This window comes from Astatotilapia calliptera, chromosome 3, assembly GCF_964374335.1.
Source record: "Astatotilapia calliptera chromosome 3, fAstCal68.1, whole genome shotgun sequence".
Classification (NCBI taxonomy): domain Eukaryota; kingdom Metazoa; phylum Chordata; class Actinopteri; order Cichliformes; family Cichlidae; genus Astatotilapia; species Astatotilapia calliptera.
Window position 1 is genome coordinate 59,463,956 of NC_137424.1, and position 22,022 is coordinate 59,485,977.

The following is a 22,022-nucleotide window of genomic DNA, read 5'->3' on the forward strand; positions in this document are numbered from 1 at the left end:
GTCCCCACTGCTGCTCTGCATAGGCCTGATCACCCTCAGTGACATCATTGTCAAGACTGACTAAGGGAATAGATCACACTGCCAGAAGGCAACATTGCAGACAGAGACGACAGTTACAAGGACCTGGGAATCCCACAGGCAAATAAGAACCACAAAAAGGGCACTAGCAAAGCTGCACCCACTTGCAGAGAGTAAGGCAAGTCCTGAGGAGTCAGCTGAATGGGAAGAACAAGATCCGGGCAATCAACACCTACGCTCTGCTGGTAATCAGATAATAAACTGGCCAAAGTAGGAGATAGGAGCGTCCTTGTCTGTCAGTACGCCCCAGGGTGGCTGTGGCTACAATGTAGCTTGCCATCACCAGTGTGTGAATGTGTGTGTTAATGGGTGGATGACTGACTGTGTAAAGCGCTTTGGGATCCTTAGGGACTAGTAAAGTGCTATATAAATACAGGCTATTTACCATTTACCAATTTGTCTTGATGTCAGTCTCTTCTGAACTATGCATGGAGGACCCCAAGTCCAGCACCTTGAGGCTGTACACTAAGCGGAAGAAAGCAGGCCAGAGAATAGTAAGTGTCAGAACTATGGTCTAGAGTGAGACAACGAATATCCATTGGTACATCAGGAAGACACCCACAACTGACTGTGTGCTTAGAGAATACCACAGGCAGCAGAAATCCAAGAAAGAAGAGGAGCACGAGGAGGAGCCATCATGGGAGCACCACTGGCAGTTAGAGGAAGTGCCCAGAAATCCTACAAGTGGCTGGACAAAGCTGGACTGAAAGAGCACAGATGCGCACTAATCATGGCAGCACAGGAAAAAGCTCTAAGTACAAGATCCATACATCTTTTTATAGACATCACTAATAGTGTTACAGTGTTTTCTGACTTACATGTTATTTGAAATATTTGAAATTGAAAAATGAGACGAGTCAATCCAGAAGGGGTCAAGATACAACGGTTATCTATTAAGACTGCAAGGAGTCTTCAGTAGAGTGTACCAGCAGCAAATCACCTTTGGCATATAGATGGAAATCAGCATTGAGCGCATGTGGAGGGATGTGTATAAAAACGTCCTTGAACCTTTCTACACAATCTTCACCCAGCTGGAGATTCAAGGACTGCTCAACCCTGGTGAAGAAATTCACTTGTTTGCATTGCACAGATGCTTTTTGCATCACATTCAACATCATCTTCAGTCATTCCAGGAAGCATGGAATCAGCATGGACTCAGAACAGCAAACAACCATTAACCCCTGCACCTCTGGTTGCTGCACAGAAAGAAGGGACAAGATTTGTCACAGGTACATGACTATTTGATTCATATTTGTTTTTGTATGTAAAACTCTGCTATCTGTAGTGGAGATGAGTTTATTTCTACTGTACAAGTTGGTGTACCAAATGTTTCTCCTGTAAGTGGAAATGTCTCCCAAGCCATTCTCTCCTTTTATCCCATCTACCAGGTATAGATGACAATACTTTAAACAAAGTTAAATTTGTTATACCTGAAGAACCAATCCTGACCTAGAATGGGTAAATGAATAATTAGTTGGTAGCCAATGCCTAAGCAACTCACATAGGCCCTGACAGACTCAATAAGTCCATCTAGGAACAGCTGCAGGAAACTCCTCCTCAGTTTAGATTTAAGACATGTGCATGCTCTTCCAGCTAACTTGAAGCACCAAGTGCACCAAGTCAATTTTAGAAAAAATTGAGGTCCTGGCAAGATAGGTTGATGTGAGGAATAGGGTAACGATCATTTGCTGTGACATTTAAACAGTGAAAATCTCCGCCATCCAATTTGAGCATTGTGTGTAGTGGAGAAGGCCAGGCTGTCACGGCGACGGATGGCCGGTACTGAATAGGACTCAGGTGCAGAAACCCAGAGCGGAGACAGTAGATGATTTAACAGTTTATTACGGTTAAGTGCAAAGGGGAAAAAAAGAAACGTGGCAAAGACAGAAAATGACGAGACGTGGAGCCTTGGTGTGGCGTGCCCAGGGGAACGTGGCTAGGGCGAGGGAACGAGGCCTGAGAAGCGGAATGGAGCTGAGTGGGGAACAGTCACACTGAGGGAAGAGGATATAGGAGTTAGGCAGGTAGTGAAGGCAGCTCAGGAGTGGCCAGTATAAGAGCAGCGATTCTTACTTGCAGTTAGGGACCTGGAGTGTTTGAGAGGGGGGTGATGAAGATCCAGGGGAGGCTGAGTGGCGTGGAAAGGCTGACCTGAGATCCGGGGCTCCAGATGGAGTGTGATGGCAGGAGGGCAGGCAGGTGCGGCACAGAGGGATTTCCAGAATGATCACTAGGTATCCCGAGTCCGGAGGTGGAGTGTGAGCCAGGGTGGGTACAGCAACTGTAGTACAAAAGAGTCTTTGTTAGTAAGATAAATCACAGCGAGAATTTGAAGCACAAGACCTGTTACCAACATGGGTTGATGACGAACTGGCAGTGAGTGAACATCGATGTGTGGTTTAAATCCCTCTGGCTTGATTGCCTGCAATAGGCTCCAGGTGTGCAGGAGCTGGAGTTGGCCCTGCCCAGGGGCGGATCCCAGGTCAGTTCAGGAGCCTAATGGAAACTCCAGCCACCCACCGTAGACCATGACACAGGCACTATTCGAGTGCCTTACAACGCCAAGGCGCTCCATGGCTGCACACTCCTCCCAAGCGATGGAGAGTTTTGTGGGGTCGAGGAGGCGCACCCGCATGAACACTTTGGGCCTGACCGCAGGCACATAATGTTCAAACTCGTGCTTTGCTGACCTATTAGAGAAGGGACAGACAGTGATGGGAACTCCAAAAGCAAATGCTGAAAAGCATCACCGGAAGTCACTACATTAGCCCATACCAGGACCTCGGCGGCCTGAGTAAAACAGGGTATTGAAGAAAGTTTTGAAGAAGTTAGCAACATCGACTAGAAGTCCATGGGCACAAAGAAAATCAGCACCTAATATAGCAACAGAGCTAGCAGCAACAACAAAATTTCCCTGGTTGTGATTGTGTTACGACCCCATCTGCTAGGCGACAGGAGGGGAGTAACATGCACAAGCCCCCACAAGAAAACTGAGTAAAATAAAAGTTTTTATTGCATGCTTTAAACAGAAAAATGACAGGGCTGTTCAACAGACCAATGGGCAACCAATTAATACATGAAGAAAAAAAAGTCAGGAGCAAAAGCTAAGGGTTAACTAAGCCAAGCCAGCGTCACGTACTTGAAGGACTGCACCCTCTCCACTGGAGTTCCATTTATGATAATGGGCTTGTAGTGCCTGTGCTTACTCCTTCTGAAGTCCACCACCAGCTCCTTTGTCTTGCCGATGTTCAGCTGGAGGTGGTTATCCTGGCAGCACAATGCCAGATTCTTCACTTCATCCAAGTAGGCCACCTCATCATTGTTGGAGATGGCGTCCAACACCACTGTGTTGTCAGCAAACTTCACAATGGTATTGGAGCCATGGGTGGCCACACAGTCTGTCCAGTCCAATACCCGTGCACACATACAGCTGTTGAGTCCTAGATCCCTCAGCTTTGTGAACAGTCTACCAGGCACTAATGTGTTAAACGCCGAACTGTAATAAGCAAACAGCTGTCTCACATAGTTACCCTGTTTCTTGTCCATGTGGCTAAGGGTGCTGGGCAGGACATGGGCGATAGCTTCCTCAGTGGATCTGTTGGGTAAGTAGGTGAACTGGAGTGGATCTTTGGTGTTTGGGATGGAGGAGGAGATGATGTTTTTCAACAGCCTCTCGGACACCTTCTCAGGTATTCCAGATGTGGCGAGCAGTTGCTGGAGAGAGTAGAAATGCTTCTGGCCTGCAGTGCGCTTGCTGCCTCAGTCTGTTCCAAACACGAGCATGTTTACCCCGGCGCTTCTTTGTTCTTTGCCTCAGGTGTGCATCCTGTCCATTGTTGCTGTCCGCACTGCGTAGTATCTCAGTCAGCAAGGACAGGTCGGGTTTAACAGTGTCCAAGGTTACATGTGCAAACTTATTACCGATGTTGAGAAGTGATCTGCTGTCGTAAACTTTAAAAATAGAAGATGTGAATGTATTGTACTGACAAGGAGAGTACGGTGTTACTCCAACAACAAGCTATTGCTGACTCCAGATCTGAGGACCCTGCTGGAGAAGAAAAGGAGGGCTTTCAGATCTGGAAACAGAGAGGAAATGACTAGAGTCAAGAATGAGCTAAGGAGAGAGATAAGGAGGGGAAAGGCATGAAGTCAGGACAACTACAGGAGGACGCTGGAGGAGCAGCTCCAGCAGAGCAACACCAGAGATGTGTGGAGAGGACTGAACACAATCACCTGACGAAGCACAACGAGCAGAGGGGGTCCAGAGTCTGGCGACCAGGTTTGGCCTAATAGACTGAGCCAGTTTCTTAACAGGTTCGATTCAGAAGCCCCATCCACCAGAGCTCTTCACACCTCTCTCCAACCCCCCATAGCAACGGGGACATTAGATTCACCACACCTGCCCCCTTTTTCCTTCAACGACTCTACTGCCTCCTACCCCCATGGCAGTCATCAGGAGCCACCCACCCACACCCTACACAGCAGCCTCTCCATCACAACTGACCAGGTGCGAAGTCAGCTGAGGAAGATGAAAATCAGGGAGGCCACGGGTCCGGATGGAATCAGCTCCAGAATTTTGAGGGACTGAGCAGATCAACTCTGTGAGGTTATCACATACATCTTTAACCTCAGTCTCAGCCTGGAGAGAGTCCCCATTCTGCGGAAGACCTCCTGCGTGGTCCCAGTCCCAAAGACAATGCACCCCAAGGAGCAGAACCACTTCAGACCTATTGCCCCAACTTCACACCTGATGAAGACTATGGAGAGAATCATACTTCACCACCTTCACCCACTAGTCAGGAGAGACCTAGACCCGCTGCAGTTTTCCTACCAGCCGAACATTGGGGTGGATCACGCTGTCATCTACCTGCTGCATCGGGCCTTCTCTCATCTGGAGAGCGCCAGGTGCACTGTGAGAGTCATGTTTTTTTATTTCTCCAGTGCCTTCAACACAATACAACCCTCGCTGCTACGGGAGAAGATGCAGGGAGCACGAGTGGACTATCAGATGTCCTTGTGGATTATTGACTACCTCACTACCTGATACTAGCTAAAATGTGATTACTTCTTTTGGCAGCTGTCCTGGCAGGCTGCTTTTGATTGTGTGTTTTGTGTTTCAGGTGCCCAGCAGGTTTGGTCACTGACTGTAAAAACCTCAAAGTACCTGGACCCAGTCTTCCCAGCAAAGGGAACACTAATTATAAACTCTGGTCATGATTTTTTTCTGTGAAGTCCTTGCATAGTTGCATAGTTCAGCAAGACAGACATGATGAAGAACGAAACTACGCAAAATAAACTAGTTGTTGGAGATGTTATCACTTTTGCACTGTCCATCTGTGGAACCAGGACCCAAATAGAGGAAGTCTGGATTAGCTCTCTGTTTGATAAGTGATGCTATGTATTGAGGGGTGGCTGTAGCTCAGGTGGCAGAGCAGGTCAGCCACTAATCAGAAGGTCGGTGGTTCGATCCCAGGATGCATCCTGGCTGCATGCCAAATATCCTTGGGCAAGATACTAACCCCATGTTTGCCTACTGGTGGTCAGAGGGCCCGGTGGCGTCTGTGTCCGGCAAGTAGACTGCTTGGTCAAGTTAACCTCCTAAACTATCTACAACACACGGTGAAAACCTGAAATTAAGACAGAGAAGACTAGAGGTGAGACATGATCATTACTGATTACTGATGACAGATTTAGATATATTTTCATAAACCATTCATTTGCCACATCAATAAGCAGCATGGCAGGGCAAAATATTTTTTCTAACATGGCAACCTTTAATAAGTGAAAGGAGACAGAAAGACAGGTGAGAAAGAATAAAACTTAATTGACTTTTTGATGGCATTTTACACACAGTACTGGTACAGAATCTAGAAAATGTGGGAAAATACTGGCATCATATACAGTACTTAGCTACTTCTGAAGAAATTATGATGGGACCCTAAAAAAATGACTATGTACAATAATGGATTTCTATACATTTTACATCAGATGAAAACGTTTGTTGTAAGATTCAGATAATTATTTGTTAAAAGCAAGACATTTTAAATGAGAATAAGAAAGTATTTCTTTGTGCCCCCCTTTCCCTGTTAATGTCCTACCTGCCCCCCTGGCAAAACTTTGCTAGACCCGTCCCTGCACAGTTACCAGCTGTCAACTACTTAGAAAAGGATCCTGGTGTTATTTGTCTCTCAGAAACAGTTCATAAATTCCCTTCAACTCATTCATGTCACCTAAAAGGTAAACCTGTTTCTCCATCACCTGTTCAGCTCTGATGATTCAGTAAGGACATCTCCTGGTTTCATCTTCATGTTTCCCTCTCACCAGATAACCAAACCATATCATGACCAGCAGCTTTACAGCTGTGGCTCCAGCAAACATCAGCTGATACTAGAAATTAATATTAAATACATTCTAACAACAGCTGATCAAGCTTAAATGTGCTGCTGTTGTTTAGCAAAGTGGGCGATAAACAAACAAGAGAGAAAAGCCGATCAGCTGATCATTGATCAGTTTCATAATTGAAGTAGAAACAGGAGAGCGCGGGGGGGGGGGGGGGGGGGGGGGGGGGAGAAGAGGCAGCTGTGCAGCAAAGACACAGAATAACTCCAGCTTTGTGTCTTTTTCATTGTAGCTGAAGTCCGGGACAAACTGTATTCGTTTTCACCTCAATACCAAACGCGCAATATTTTCTTTTCGATTACGCTTTTAATTTTAACTAACCTCATAAATAAAGTAAAACAAGTTCAACATCAATAATATCATAGCACCCGCCCAGCAGTATATAAACTCCGTCATGCTAGCTAGTACGCAGTACGAGTTATTGTAACTGACTGTAAAAAGTCAGCATAACGAAAATAAACTCCACCTAAACTTGGTTTATATCTGACCCAGATAGACTGCAGGTCATAACTTCTTACCTGAAGTTCAGTTCACAACCTCAGGTCTCTGCTCCTCCTGCCTTTCCGTCATCCACCTGCCAGCGTGTTGCATCTGCTGGCCTCCACCACTTGCTAATGTTACTGAATCTGTGGAAGCTCTGCAATAGCCACCACCAAACAATTGAGTTATTTTTACACATCTCCCAGCATCTGGCCAACCCACCACCTTCCAGTGTTTATACAGTTACGGGAAAAAACCAAAGAAAAAACCAAAACCCATCGGTCCATAAAAACGAAAAATGACTATCCAGTCCTGGCCAGTCCAGCTATGAGGCCAGCTCTGTTCTGGGATGCACCCTAGACCCAGTGCAGGTGGTGGGAGACAGAAGGACACTGGCTAAAATAACATCTCTGATGGACAGAGTCTCCCACCCCATGCATGTAAATGTTGCTGAACTGCAGAGCTCCTTCAGTGACCGACTGCTGCATCCTAAATGCATGAAGGAGCGTTTCCGCAGGTCCTTCCTCCCTGCAGCTGTCAGACTGTACAATCAGAACTGCTCCCAACAATCATAGATGTTTATATCAGCGCTGTATCTTGCACTATTTTATCAACCGATTCCCACTATAACCAGGGTTTGCCTCTTATCTGTATTTAATTTTATTTCATTTAAAAACAGTTGAGAAAAGTTTGACTTTTCTGACTGTTTTGCTTTGCTTAATGCGCCTTATAATCCAGTGCGTTTTATGTATGAAAACAGACCTGTTCAATGACAGTGTGCATTATAATCTGGTGCGCCTTATGGTCAGAATATGGTCAATAAACCAAACAGAAGTTGGGGTAGTGTCTTAAAGGAAGGGATTGTACACTATTTAAAATTATTGTCTATTAATTGTATTTATGATGTAATTTGGTTTCATGAAAATGTATGTTTTATTGTAAAATGTACCTATTTAGCTTGTAAGCCCAACAAGGGATAATTGTTGAAAATTAGCAGTAGCTATAAACTTATGTGCGTTGTATCAGTTTCATGTCTTGCACTGTTAAACTGCACTGTCCCTTTTAAATAAATAAATTCAAATTTTAAATAAGTAAATTCAAGAACTTTTTCTTTGTTTTTTTTCGTCCAGTGAATGGAGCAAACTTTTTGAGACATCCCAGATCATCAGTGATTTTTTATTATTTTTACCTAAAAGCCTGTGTATCAAATCAGACACATGCTGATACATCCCCCAAAAAAGATACAATTTAAAACTCATACAGCCCAATCCGGGGGGGAGGTGTGTGAAGCCAGATTGGGCACCCCCCTTCTGGCTCCCCTCTCTGCTCTCTCCTATCTTGTCCCTTTTGTCTTACTCTCATCACCTTTTCTATGTCTTTGAAGAAGTGAGGCTCCATAAATGTTAACAAGGTACGTATTATTTCTCAGTTGCAGTGAATAGATAGAAAAAAAAAACTGTAGAAAACTAAACAGCAGAAAGAAGAGGAGAAATAACAAATAAACATAAACCAGTGACACACTTTGGGGCCTGATCAACCCTGGCAGGGCCTCCTTGGAAGAGGGTGTCTAGCGATAAATGGCCGAAACAACCAATGAATCCAAGATCCACTACTGATGACGCTTTCCAAATTTTAATATGATAAACTAGATCAGATCTCTAATCCCTAAACATAAACAAAGAAGAAAAAATGGCAGATTAGCATGCGTAAAAGACTGAAAGTTGAGGCACATAACGATGTGTGCTGCTGGTAAAGTTTCTGGGACAAACCGACATTTTTATGTTGAAAAAATGTTTACTACAATATTTATGCAATGTAAAAAGATCAGTAGTTTAAAAACATATTTATGATCTCATGTGTGGACATATGATGGGATACTTTAAATGAAAGTAAATCAACAGAGCTGAGTTGCACCAGATTTGTCACTAGTACTTTTTCATGTATCTTTTCCACCGACTTCAGTACCTGCTGTTTCCAAATCATTTTGTCTATACCTGCTTTTATTTAATTTGATTTTCCATACTTTTGTCCCTACTTTATTTAAGTCCCTACGGAAATATTTTGGAATACAGACTTGTTGCTCAATATAACACACGTACATACATTATTAATCTTTTTATTATTATTTTCTTTTTTGTTTAATTGCTTTATTTTTACTTTTTGGTAAAACTGCTGCAGGACACTTTTGCTGCTCTGTGGAGAAACAATACAGGTAAGATCAGACTGATGGGCAGAGTAAACCAGGTTCCAGATAAGAACAGGACACATCTGTCTGTGTTACGTAACAGATTTGAGTTATTCAGACCAACTGTAACAAGCATTCCTAGAAAACACACCAACAGCACTATAAGTATTGCTGTGATGGTGTAGAAAGCTTTCTGTTTTGAATGATCAATCTTCTCCCTGTTTGCTCCCATTTCTCCTGGACCTGGACGAATCAGAACACAGAGAACAGAGAGGCTACAAAAAGAGATGATGATTAATGAGGACACCATCATACAGCAATATGGAACATAGGGAAGATCAGGGTAATATAGAGCTGTTACTCCAAGCCAACCAAAGCACATCAACCACACACACCCAATGCAGATGTTTCTGATCCTGACCCCACCCGACTGTCTCAGCCCCATATAGGTGATGGGGTGAACAACAGCCAGGTAGTGCTCCATACATGTCGCAGTGTTAAAGAATATCTCTGCAGGGTAGACAAAAGAAGCTGAATACATCCCCATTAGAAGCAAAACTGAGCTATTAATGTATCTCCCAAGTAAGTAAGTACTGATCGCCAATACATATATCAGTTCAAAGACAGTCACATGATAGGTAAAAATGTCAGAGTGACTTGTTGCTGCCAAGAAGGACTGCCGCTGCCATCGTTGGTAAGCCACGTAGAGGATGAAGGTGGAGAGACAAAGAACAACAAATATCTTGGTGATGAAAAAAGAAATGATGATCGAAATCCCAATGCTTGAGGTAAAGCAGTCAAAGGCAGAGGAAGACGAGTTATCTGACATGCTTCTTAATGTGGCGTTTGGGGCTTGTGTGGAGAAATGAGATGGGAAAAAAGCTAGTTAGTTAACAGTTAATTAAAATCTCCCCCATGTTTACATTTGCAGCACCAATTTCTATGAAATTTGATATATGAATAGCAAATAGATATGATGCATGAAGAATAGTCATTTTACAGTTTGATTGCTGTTATCAGATAACAACTAATTTAATGTGTTAATTGATTATGTTTTGACATGTCAAGTCTTAAAATAAATAAAACAATAAATAAGTACAATTATTTCATTATATTTACTAAAATTTTCTTTTTCTTTGGTGGGCTAAAGTGTTGTAGTGAAATTACTGAAAAAATAACTACTAAATGAACTAGCAAATACATTTTAAATATATTTAAAATATCATTACATTTTAACAATTCAACAATGCCAAAAATGTTATAAACTGCAAAGATGACTCATTAAGCTATTTACCAGAGTAAGCAATATCTCAGATACATACATAAAAAATACTGTCTTTACTTTGTATGGTGACCTGTGTGAGATGTGAACTGAAGTAAAGTTTACATGAAATGTAGAGGTGTGACCAACCTCTGTTAGTGACCAGTGAAAATTAACATACCAACACTAATAACAATAATAATGATAATAATGATAGTCTCCACTGTACCATTTATGTCTCTCGTTTTAATTTGCTTTTCCTTTTGATCCAAATTCACACACTGCTCTTCACTGGTATTCAGCCTGCAGTGTGTAAGTCTATATGTAAGTGTATTACTGAATGTGGTGATATGATGGGCGTCAATCAAACAAATGATGGACTTTGCATGATCCCACATTGAACAATGTGATGAACTCTACTTGCTGCCAGACTGGCAGGTTATTTATGATTGTTTATTTTGTGTTCCAAGTACCCAGCAGGTGTGCTAGGATTATTAATGACTGGAAACACCTGGGCCCAATTTTTCCACCATAGGGACAATTGATCATAAACTCAGCACAAACTATTCAATACAATACAATCTTTATTGTATTGTATTCAGTGATTCAACATCTTCACTTATTCACACCAGACTCTGGAAAGCCTAGAGATGTTACTGTAGGAAAATCCCATCAAATCAGCAGTTTCTGAGAAAGTCATGGCCATGTCTAGATGCATAAATGCACAACCACATTATTGGCTGATTAGCAGTCAGCCAATATATATATACATTATATATATAATGTATATATATACATTTAAAATGTTTGCAGAACAGGAACCTGGACCTGATTGAGATCCTGTACCATCCCTTGTAAATCTAAATCTAATGGAGTTACTATATAAATGTTTTCTGTAGTTGAGGTTTACAGTTTACTGATGATGACATTTGATATATGAATATCAAATACACGTATACATGAAGACAAGTAATTTTACAATTTGATTGATGTTATCAGATATCAAATAAACTGGTGGGTAAAAGAACCCATCAACCACTTTAATTACACTCAAGAACTTGATCTGATTGATGGCATACAAATGAAAAATTTAACAGTATTTCCTGAAAACCTTCCTTTGTGAGATCAGTGTTAAATAGATCTCATCACAGTAGATGTCTTTCTGAAAGTTAAGTTAAGAAAGTTAAGGATATATTACATCCACTCTTATCTTCCTTAATGCCTCGTGCCAACACATTGCAGCGCAACTACCTGAAACCAACTCACACAAAAGTTGATCATCTTGTTAATATTTTTACTTCTTCACTGTGTACAACTTTTGATAATGTAGAAAGCCTCAAATCAGAACAACTTGACTCCCTGGCATAACTTTCTTGATATAGTATGATGCAATCCCATATTAGAATCTTGGTAAATGTATTGTTGTTATTCAGCCTGGTCCAATGTGCCCCTTTTTAACTTTGAGCACCTGCCCCTTTAAACGTCTCTGCATGGCCCTGTGGAGGTGAGAAGGATATATTTAGACTCAACAGACCCAACAGCTTGCTGAAGTTTTGCCTGGCCAAGTATCTGCTGCTGCTCTCATATTTGAACGTGTGACATGATCGCGGTTCATGGAGTATTTCACGGAAAATGTCATGAAAATTCAAGGAAAATCTGTTCAAGAGTGATTGTCTGAAAGTGCTGTATGTATGTGTGGATCTGTGTGAATGTTGCTTGTAGTAACCACACAGCAGTGTCCACTAATTGTAGAAAACCACAACATAAATGCCACTCAGTTTCATTAACTTCTTAAACATCTGTAGGTGAAACATAAGAAGAAATGGCAGTTCTTCAACTTTTAAGGTCTTTTCTTTTACAAAAATAGAAATTTTGTTGAACACAGGCATTTTATCTTCTAAATGGGATTCAGTTTATGTGAAGCTTAAACATGAACACAATGATTTATGCGTAAGTTTTACCATAGCTAAGTTATCAAGCACACAAAAAGTCATACACTGATCATGGACCCTTCTTTCAAATTAAACCTAAAATCCCCCCTTTGACACATTTTTATGTGTCACACAGAATGAAAAGGCTACACCACGTCCAGGAAATTAAAAGAAAGAGGTTAGTCATATTATTCCTCAGAAAACCTCAGCGATTCTCCTCTCGAGTATATTTGCTCCAGGCCTGCAAGCCTGTGTTAAGAAATTAAATCAGTTTAATTATCATGTTAAATCTGTTGAACTCCTCGAGCTTTCTTCCACATCACCCATGCCTGAAAACAAAACCTGTTAATTAATATGACCTTCACATTTGAAACTGATTTTTTTCTTTTTGTTTTTCTTGTTTTTCCTTAGTTTTTTCCACTTTAACATTTAGAATTTCCCAACAATGACCCAATTTTATTACTCCAGAGATCAGTAACCCAAAATTAGCAGCCAAAAGGTCTACAGCTCACAGTGTCATGTGAAACTACAATCCCCCCCTCTCTTGACCTCCTACTCCTGCAAAAAACAAAAATAAATAAAACCTCCGCCCTTTCTTACCGGCGTGGTGAATTGTTTGTCAACAGTTACTAATCCTAAACTTGGTCCAGTCTTTGTCTCAGTGTCAAGTCAGTCAAAACTTTAATCCACCTCGTCAGTCCATCACAGTCCAGTCATACATTCATTCACACGCATTTGCACTAGATCTTGTAGATAATTGAGTGTCACTCAGATTCTCCACTCTCAGCAACATGAGCTCATTCATTTGTTTTTTCTTTTTTTAAAAAAAAAAAAAAAACAACAAAAAAAGTTCTTTATGATTTTGGACTGGATTGACTCGGTGCAATCCTTATAGAGTCCCCACAGGTGGCCTTCTTGTCAGCCCATTACAATCTGGAAAAACTCACCTTATATTTGCTCACAAGGAAGTATTTTACAGCGCTGTTAATTCAGTCTTGCAGGCCTGCTTAGAACAGAAATGAGAGAGCGAGAGCTGATTATTAAATCATCAAAACACGACACCTGACAGGTTTTCTCTAAGTGCACTGTGACAAAAATATTGGGTTCAGTTCTGGACATGTCCATGTATAGAAAAACTCTCTCTGCTGAAAAGAGGAAAACAACCCAAACCTAACTGGCTAAATCAACCTCTCACTAAAATAAAACCCGACAAAATCTGCCAGATTAATCACAGGAAAGTTGTTGCTTACTAGTATCACAATATGTTATGGGAATTAGAACTTCTTTAATTTTTTTTTTTGTCTCCACTCATTCAACTAATTTGCATATTGAGTCATATCTCAAGAAGTTACCAGGACAACAGAAATGCATATTCAAAACATTACCACAAAATTTAATTATTATTATTTTTTCTTCCTACAGTAATCACTTCTTTTGCTCAATCAGCACAGGATCACTTCCAATTTACTATTTTAAAATCAAATTTATTATCTGATCACCGTTTGGTAATACCCTATATTTTCCTTTTCACAAAAGCCCCCTGTTGTCCTGGACTTCTAGAGCTATTCCTCAGTAATGGATAACCACAGCATTTAATAGCAAGTATCTGTTAAATCTACACTATTTAGCATTTATCTAATGAATGAACATTCGTGAGTGTAAGCTGGTCTTCATTGCATGTATGGGTTTGTATTCAGATTAATGCATGCATATTGGCGTGAAGCTGTGATTGTAAACTGTCTCCCCGAGCTCCTGATTCTCTTCAAAAACAATTTCACATGTTTCTATTTGTGTATGTATGTTTTCTATTCATTTATATACTTATTAGTTTATTTATTTCTTCATTTCTTTATTTATTTTATTTACCTTTCTGTTGCAGTGCTTTGGACATTTTCTAAACCTCCAGAAGTCCGCCAGCCTCAATTTTCAACCCAATTTTCATATGCTCTCACTTTAACTCATCCAGCCTTTAACAAGACCAGGCTTCACCTCTCACCCGTCCTCATCCCCTCTTCTCACAGCTGCTTCCTGCTGCCTGACCTCTGCAGCCATGAGAGGTCCCATCAGCTGTTTTTTCTTTTCTGTTCATTCTCTCTTCCTCTTCTCAGTCTTTTATTTTGCTGGTTAACTCTGTCATGTAATTAATATGTTCTTAGTGCTTATTTTTTTATTATATTGTTTTATGTACTTTAATAATGAAGGTTTGTAAAGCAAGGCCACTTTTGACTCACAAACTAAGTGCTCAGCCAGACTGAAAAACAGGAAGTTAGTGGACAGAGATCTCCGATGTTGTTCGCGGGATCAGCTGGAGCCACTCTCCTAGCTTGGGAGTCACCGCACCTAGTGCTCCGATTACCACGGGGACCACCGTTACCTTCACCCTCCACATCCTCTCGAGCTCTTCTCTGAGCCCTTGGTATTTCTCCAGCTTCTCGTGTTCCTTCTTCCTGATATTGCTGTCATTCGGAACCGCTACATCAATCACCACGGCCGTCTTCTTCTGTTTGTCTACCACCACAATATCCGGTTGGTTAGCCACCACCATTTTGTCCGTCTGTATCTGGAAGTCCCACAGGATCTTAGCTCGATTAGCTCGGATACCCTTGGGGGCATCTCCCATTTTGACCTTGGGACTTCCAGGTTATACTCGGCACAGATGTTTCTGTACACTATGCCGGCCACTTGGTTATGGCTTTCCATGCATGCCTTGCCTGCTAGCATCTTGCACCCTGCTGTTATGTGCTGGATTGTCTCTGGGGCATCTTTACACAGCCTGCACCTGGGGTCTTGCCTGGTGTGATAGACCCCAGCCTCTATGGATCTTGTACTCAGAGCTTGTTCCTGTGCTGCCATGATTAGTGCCTCTGTGCTGTCTTTCAGTCCAGCTTTGTCCAGCCACTGGTAGGATTTCTGGGTATCAGCCACCTCCGCTATCTGCCGGTGGTACATACCGTGCAGGGGCCTCTCCTTCATTGATGGTTCCTTGCCTTCCTCCTCTTTCTTGGGTTTCTGCTGCCTGAGGTATTCACTGAGCACGCTGTGGGGCCATCTTCGTGATGTATTCGTGGATGTTCCTTGTCTCATCCTGGACTGTGGTGCTGACACTCACTAGGCCTCCCTCCTTTTTTTTTTTTCTTTTTTGTGTCCCGTTTGGATCTTTAGCCATCAGAATTGTTGTCTTAAGGCCAAGAAAGATGCCAAGTGGATTTATTTTACCAAGTGGATCATCATGGCCTTGCCATATTGGTCCATTTGATTGACCTTTATTATAATTATGAATTTATTTTATTTTCAGTTCCTACAAACGGGACAGACATGACTGGGGGATAGGACAGGGAGAAAGAATGAAAGAAAGAGAGGGAGAGAAAGAAAACCAAAGGGGAGAAGAGACGGTGAGAAGGGGGGGAAGAAAAAAAACAAACAAACAACAAAAAAAAAAAAACACCTGGGTCACCTGTATGGAGAAAAAAAACAGAAGAGAAAGCAAACAACAAAGAGCAACATAATAAAAAAAAGGCACCATCACAATAAACTAGCTAGCAGTAAATATCAGTAGATACTAAGGTTTCTCCATGTAACGATCTGCTAGGGAGTGTGGGGAGCCACAGCCCCGTCCTCCAGGGTATGAAGCAGGTATGGAGGAGATCAAAACTCCAGACATCCAGAGGCCCCCAGAACACAAGAGACCAAGGAAGACCAACAGAGGGGCAGCCACGCCACTGTCCCAGTAAGAGCTGAGGAGAGTCCCAGATGAGGGCTCACTCAGCAGCCGCGGAGCAGAAGCCAGGGGGAGTTGCAGTGACGCACCCGTGAGCTCCGCCGGCAGCCAGCTGTGCCTGAGTGACCGAGCCCCAGGCCGAGAGGCCGGGGGCACCCCACCTCCGAAGTGGCCCGAGTGAGCCCCAGGCTCCAGGCCCTGATAAGTGGCCGCCAAGGAGTGAGCCGGTGTGTACCTGGACGCCCATCCCCAGACACAAAGAACCACCAACGCACCGACACCTGAGGGAGTCCGCCACTGGCAGGGGATGTCATGGTGGGTGGAAATAGGCCTCCAAACCTTGGCCTCCTTCCTTCCACTTAGCGTACAGCCTCAGGATGCTGGAGTTCGGATGAAACCCTCCATGCATGGTAAGGAGCTTTCTTGTCTTTATGTCAGTGGCTTCTATCTCCTCCTTTGGCCAGCCTATTACCTGCTTTTTAAAATGTCATTATTTATTGCAGAAAATGAAAACATTAAATATTAAAGTAAGGGTAAATTCAGTTTGATGTTATTTTCTTATATTTTATGTGGGTTTTGAAGCATTGCTTTAGCATTTCCCGATTGCATTTTTTAAAAAAATTGCCATTTTGTTTCAGCTAGTAGCATAAACTCCAAGCATATCAAATCGCATTATGTTTAATGAATTCTGTTCATAACCTGTGAATGGAAAGAATAGATGGGCATAATTTTTAGCCATGAAAAGATTAAGGGTTTCTGGATTGGATCTATCTATAATTACGCTTTAAAGGCTGTGGAGCTCAGTGATTTGTGATGTGCTCAGAATAGATGCAAAAGCATCAAATACCAGCTATTTAAGGGAATTCAGGCATTTGACAAGGATGTCTCCTGGATGCTTAGGTGTGGGATAACTGGAGGCATTACTTCTCTTGGCTAACTTGGGAAAGCTGTGATGTTCCCCTGAAAGAGCTGAAGTTTGTGGCAATGGAGAAAGAGTTCTAGGTGTTTCCACTTAAGCATAATTTATGGTCCCAAATGTGTCTCTGCCTACATGCTTCTATTAGAACAGCAAGTAGAGAGAGGTTTTTATCCACCACAGATGGGTTCCTGTGCACTCCAAAATCCCAAATATGTCTGTTGATAGGATGGGAATAGGGAACCAAAGTTCACCAGCAACAGAAGAACAGTAAAAAACAAAACAATTTATAGATCAGAAAGATCAGCATGAAAAGCAAAAACAGTGGCTGAACGCTTCTTGTTTTTTTAAAAACTTAGTTTCACTTCAGTTCTTTGCATGTTAGAACTTTGCTCTTCTACATGGCTGGCTGACAGACCAACAACAGCTTAAGCAACAGTTTATCACAGATCGGTTATACCACATATTTGTACATCAGAGCTCTCTGTGGGGCTGCCAGTGGACTATGAACAGCGTTCCCCTGCTGAAACCTGCTTTAGACTGCTGCCCCTGTTACTTTGATACAGATAAGTGGCAAAACATAGATAAATGTTATCACAATGTAATTATATTGATTTTATTAATTAAAAAAGATTATGATACATTTGGCTACTTCCTTTTGTTTAACAATAAAACTAGAATAAAAACGCACATATATAATATTGCTCATTAACATTTCCCTACTTGTATTTCTTGTTGGTGCTGGAGCACTGACAGCTGGAGCTGTTCAAACATTAAGAGAAATCTGAAAGTATTGATCCACAATCCTAAATCCATCCATTCATTTCCTCTTATCCTTTTCAGGGTTGCGGGGGGCGCTGGAGCCTATCCCAGCTTTCATAGGGCGAGAGGCGTACACCGTGGACAGGTCACCAGTCTTTTGCAGAGCTAACACACAAGGAAAGACAACCATTCGCACTCACATTCACACTTATGGGCAATCTAGATTAATTAACCTATCCCCTCTAAGTCAGGGGTGTCGAACTCCAGGCCTCGAGGGCCGGTGTCCTGCAGGTTTTAGATCTCACCCTGGGTCAACACACCTGAATCAAATGGTTTGTTCATTAGCAGGCATCTGGAGAACTTCAAGACATGTTGAGGAGGTCATTTAGCCATTTGAATCAGCTGTGTTGGATCAAGGACACATCTAAAACCTGGAGGACACCGGCCCTCGAGGCCTGGAGCTCGACACCTGTGCTCTAAGTGCATGTCTGTGGACGGTGGGAGGAAGGCAAGGCAAGTTTATTTACATAGCACAATTCAACAACAAGGTGATTCAAAGTGCTTTACAGAGACCAGAGTACCCGGAGAGAACCCACGCAAACACAGGGAGAACATGCAAACTCCACACAGAAAGACCCCAGCCTGATGTTGAAATTGAACTCAGAGCGTGAGAGAAAAAAAAAAAAAACCTTTGGGAGCCGGCTCGTATCGTTCACACTTTAAAAAAGATACAGGCCACAATTAATAAAATGCACAATATTATAATTTTAGACACATTATCCTTTTCTCACATTTATGATCCTTATAGACACATTCAGTATGTATAGAGTAGATGGATTTTGCAATAAGAAAAGTCTATATATGTGCGCTTGACTAAAGGGGTTAATGCAAAGACATGCAGTGGTTTGCAAAAGAATTCAGGCCCCTTGAACTTTTCCACATGTTGTCACATTACAGCAACATGAAAAACCAACACAAAGTGGTGTACACGTGAGAAGTGCAACGAAAATCATACATGATTCCAAACTGTTTTTACAAATAAATAACTGCAAAGAGGGGTGTGCGTAATTATTCAGCCCCCTTTGGTCTGAGTGCAGTCAGTTGCCCATAGACATTGCCTGATGAGTGCTAATGACTAAATAGAGAGCACCTATGTGTAATCTAATGTCGGTACAAATACAGCTGCTCTGTGATGGCCTCGGAAGTTGTCTAAGAGAATATCCGACTGTTAAGTGATGACGTGACGAATCCTACTTCCGGGCCTGAAGTAGTCTGCATTTAATATGGCTTTTGTGTTGTTAACATGGTTAATATTATGTATTTTTTTCTATTTAATCTCAAAAAGCTCCTAAAACAGTCAGTGATCACCGTTGACCTCCCTCGGCTTTTATTACCGCTAATCATTTATTTAAGCTCAGTTTTTAAAACCTTAGGATCAAATCAAATCAAATCAAATCACTTTTATTGTCACATCACATGTGCAGGCACACTGGCACAGCACATGCGAGTGAAATTCTTGTGTGCGAGCCCCACAAGCAGCAGAGATGTGCAAACACAACAACACAAACGAGCAAAATACAAGAATGGTCAACCTGAAACTAATAAATATATGTACAATATATAATAGTGTATGCATTTCTGGATGTGTATACTAAATATTTTCCTACGTGTGTGTGTGTGTGTGTGTGTGTATACACATTTTTACAAATTAAATAGTAAAAAAAAAAATAATAATAATAATAATAATAATAAAATATATAAAATATACAGAGTTGAATATGTGCAAAACAAGTGGCATTTATATACAGTGTGGAGTGCATAATGTTGAAGTTCCAGTAGTGAAGCTGAGGTGTCTATGACGTGTTCAGCAGTCTGATGGCCTGATGGAAAAAGCTGTCTCTCAGTCTGCTGGTACGGGACCGGATGCTGCAGAACCTCCTTCCTGATGGAAGTAGTCTGAACAGTTTATGGCTGGGGTGACTGGAGTCCTTGATGATCCTCCCCGCTTTCCTCAGGCAGCGCTTCCTGTAGATGTCTTGGAGGGAGGGAAGCTCACCTCCAATTATCCGTTCAGAGCACCGCACTACTCGCTGGAGAGCTTTGCAGTTGTAGGCGGTGCTGTTGCCATACCAGGTGGTGATGCATCCAGTGAGGATGCTCTCAATGGCACAGTGATAGAAGGTCCTGAGGATGCGGGGGCTCATGCCGAATCTTTTCAGTCTCCTGAGAAAGAAGAGGCGCTGCTGCGCCTTCTTCACTGTTTTGTTTGTGTGTACTGACCACGTAAGATCCTCAGCCAGATGTACTCCAAGGAACCGGAAGCTGCTCACTCTCTCCACAGCAGCGCCGTTGATGGTGATGGGGGTGTGTACTTCTCTGCACCTCCGGAAGTCCACTATCAACTCCTTTGTCTTTGCGACGTTGAGGGTGAGATGGTTGTCTTGACACCAGTGGGTCAGGGCGCTGACCTCCTCCCTGTAAGCCGTCTCATCACCGTTGGTGATAAGACCCACCACTGTAGTGTCGTCCGCAAACTTCACAATGATGTTGGAGCTGTTAGTGGCTGTGCAGTCGTAGGTGTAGAGTGAGTACAGGAGAGGGCTCAGTACACACCCCTGTGGAGCACCAGTGTTCAGTGTGATGGGGGATGAGGTGATGCTGCCCAGTCTGACCACCTGGCGTCTGTCAGACAGGAAGCTAAGGATCCAGCTGCAGAGGGAGCTGCTCAGTCCTAGATCCTGCAGTTTCCTGTCCAGCTTCGAGGGAACGATGGTATTGAATGCTGAGCTGTAATCTACAAACAGCATCCTCACATACGTGTCTCTCTTCTCCAGGTGTGACAGGGCAGTGTGTAGTGTCAGGGCTATGGCATCATCAGTGGACCTGTTGTGGCGGTATGCAAACTGTAGAGGGTCCAGTGAGTCGGGTAGTGCAGAGCAGATGAAGTCCCTGACCAGCTTCTCGAAGCATTTGCTTACAATGGGGGTCAGGGCTACAGGTCGCCCTACAGGATGTAACTACAGCCCAGCCCATGCAGCAGTATACTGTATGAATGACTAACCTCGTATTGTGGATGGATTATCTCAGTTGTTCTCCTGGCTGAAGTTTGGTCCTTTTACAGCATCCTGCCATGCGATTACATTTGTTCCTGACCACCGAGAACACTCACGTTAACTTTTGAGTGGAAAAAAAGTTAGCTTGTTTATATTCTGCTAACATAGCTGTGTCGCTAGCGGTCACGTAGCACATCATTATATACCAGCTAGCCCAACTTCAGTAGCCCTATAAACGTCACTGCTGTTTAGTTTTCTGTCTTCATTTATGTTGGAAGTGATAACAGAGCTGTACGTTTTAATTTGTTTCCAAAACCCCGCAGTCAGGACATGCTATATTGTATTTAGCTAACTCCCTGCTAACTTCTAACTCCGTTAAATGTCATAAATTCTGTTTTCATGGATGCCTGGAAACTCAATTGTTACACCTGGTAGAGCAGAACGCTGATCATTTTATTAAAGATGAAAGACTTTAGACAGTTTTTCAACTCTCAGTAATGCCATAGTGATCGTTTGACATATAGACCTGCAGCGGAGTGACGTCAGACTGAACAACCGGATTGGGAGCAACAACACCATGAAGTCCAAAGAACACACAAGACAGGCCAGGGATAAAGTTCTTGAGAAATTTAAAGTAGGCTTAGGCTACACAAAGTTGGCCTTTATGGAAGAGTGGCAACAAGAAAGCCATTGTTAAAAGAAAACCATAAGACGTCCCGTTTGCAGTTTGCCACAAGCCATGTGGGGGACACAGCAAACATGTGGAAGAAGGTGCTCTGGTCAGATGAGACCAAAATGGAACTTTATGGCCGAAATGCAAAACACTATGTGTGGCGGAAAACTAACACTGCACATCACTCTGAACACACCATCCCCACTGTCAAATATGGTGGTGGCAGCATCATGCTCTGGGGGTGCTTCTCTTCAGCAGGGACAGGGAAGCTGGTTGGAGTTGATGGGAAGATGGATGGAGCCAAATACAGGGCAATCTTGGAAGAAAACCTCTTGGAGTCTGCAAAAGACTTGAGACTGGGGCGGAGGTTCACCTTCCAGCAGGATAACGACCCTAAACATAAACAATGGAATGGTTTAAAACAAAACATATCATTGTGTTAGAATGGCCGAGTCAAAGTCCAGATCTAAATCCAATCGAGAATCTGTGGCAAGATCTGAAAACTGCTGTTCACAAACGCTGTCCATCTAATCTGACTGAGGAATTTGAGTCTCTAGATGTGTAAA

At 42.6% G+C, this 22,022-nt stretch overlaps 1 long non-coding RNA gene across 1 annotated transcript; it reads right to left on the reverse strand.

Annotated features, from left to right (window-relative positions):
* Positions 1–1,902: 1,902 nt before the first annotated feature.
* Positions 1,903–2,608, reverse strand: LOC145426089 (uncharacterized). The gene is made up of 3 exons (XR_013906848.1): positions 2,433–2,608; positions 2,152–2,359; positions 1,903–2,072 (listed from the first exon to the last, which is right to left on the reverse strand). It is a non-coding gene; the product is annotated as an uncharacterized LOC145426089 (long non-coding RNA).
* Between the last annotated feature and the right edge of the window lie 19,414 nt (positions 2,609–22,022).